This window comes from Lactuca saligna, chromosome 9 (assembly GCF_052625555.1).
Source record: "Lactuca saligna cultivar CGN05327 chromosome 9, ASM5262555v1, whole genome shotgun sequence".
NCBI classification, from domain to species: Eukaryota; Viridiplantae; Streptophyta; class Magnoliopsida; order Asterales; family Asteraceae; genus Lactuca; species Lactuca saligna.
In genome coordinates, this window is record NC_136425.1 from 53,229,432 (window position 1) to 53,230,934 (window position 1,503).

The 1,503-nt window shown below is 37.6% G+C and overlaps 1 long non-coding RNA gene across 1 annotated transcript; it reads left to right on the plus strand.

The window, feature by feature from the left end:
• The first annotated feature begins 266 nt into the window (after nt 1-266).
• LOC145018287 (uncharacterized) lies at nt 267-1,219 on the plus strand. The gene is made up of 3 exons (XR_013666941.1): nt 267-382; nt 461-668; nt 764-1,219. It is a non-coding gene; the product is annotated as an uncharacterized LOC145018287 (long non-coding RNA).
• Nucleotides 1,220-1,503: the final 284 nt, after the last annotated feature.

A 1,503-nucleotide genomic window follows, 5' to 3' on the forward strand; every position in this document is an offset into this window, starting at 1 on the left:
AGGTACCTTTTTCTATCCTCCTCCTGAGGAGCATACATGTTAACCATAAAACATAGAAAGTTAAAAATGATCCACTCACCTTCGATAATAAGAACATATTCCACATCAATTTTTTTTTTTGTGTGGAGAAAACAGAAGGATCCCACATGTAAAGAATGGTGCCTGATAAACCACGATCACTGCTAGTTGCAAAATCAAAAGTTAAATTCCCCATAAACTATTTTGCAAAAAATTATCTATATTGCTCAAACGCATTTCTTGTACACCAAGGAAAGACACCCCATACGATTACATAAATTGGAAATCCACCTTCTCTTCTCTTTATTAATGATACTACAAACATCAATAGAGGGTTTTTATACCACAACTTCGATGGCTACTGGTAAGGATCCTTCTCGGTTTTTTTTTGCTATTTTATCATAAGGATCCTGATCTTATAGGGATCCTTCTTAATGTGTAGGATCCAAAAACACCCGCTCTAGTGCCCGATTTGTCTTGACTGAACTTGAAGACGACATGTCTAGTGGTTTTCTCATGGTACATAAGGAAAAGATCCCTCTTTCGCTTGCTCTCAATAAGACTCAGCTTGACCTCACTGTGAAGACCTTGGTATCTTGCAAAAGAAAACCATCTGATGCTTGGGATCTTGAGAATATTGGGTAGAGGAGGTATTAAAGAAGTTGATCTCTTTCTCCTAATCTGTGATTATTCTTGTTTTCTTTTCCATTTAGTTTTATTGTGTACTTATTGTGGTTCCTCTTAGGATGTTGTTCACATCTCTCGCTCCAGTTAGGATCTCAAAGCCAAACTTGCTCAAATAGAGCATGCTTTGAAGGAGCATGAGGGAGTCAATAAGGAGCTCCAACAGAGAGTGGAGAAGCTGTCTAGGGAGAAGGCTGCAAAGGAAAAGGAACATGTGGTTTAAATGGATGACGTGATTGCCGTAGTGAGGATGAGTGCGACTGTTGTTGTCTGGGAAGCAAAGATCAAGCTTACAGAGGATCTCGAGAATGCGGGATACTAGTATGTAGCAGGATGCATGTAGCTTTAGAAAAACTACCTGGTAAGCTTGTTAGTACCAATCATGATCCTGAAGGGCATCTATAGAAGGTGGGTGAAGGGGAGAAGGTTCTAGGTGATGATAACCGATTCATGGTTTAGCCGTGTTCAGATAAAAATGTTTTTCGTTTGAAAATGTGAGACAATTAAGAAATTTGTTTTTGTGGGGTTGGTTTGCAACCCTTTTAATTCCATGGTTGTTTTATATTTCTATCTACATGGTTGACTTATATGCTTGTTATGATTGTAGATCTTCTGAGGATCCTTACATAATAGGATCCTATAGATTAAGAGCTCTTAAGATCGGAATACCCTGAAATGGTTAGTAATCAACTTGGGATATTAAAATAGTTAAGATCTTAATCATTATGTAGTAAAAAATTAACTCTAAAGGATAGATAACACCAAACTATCCTTAGGCTTTGTGAACTTTAGACTTAGGAG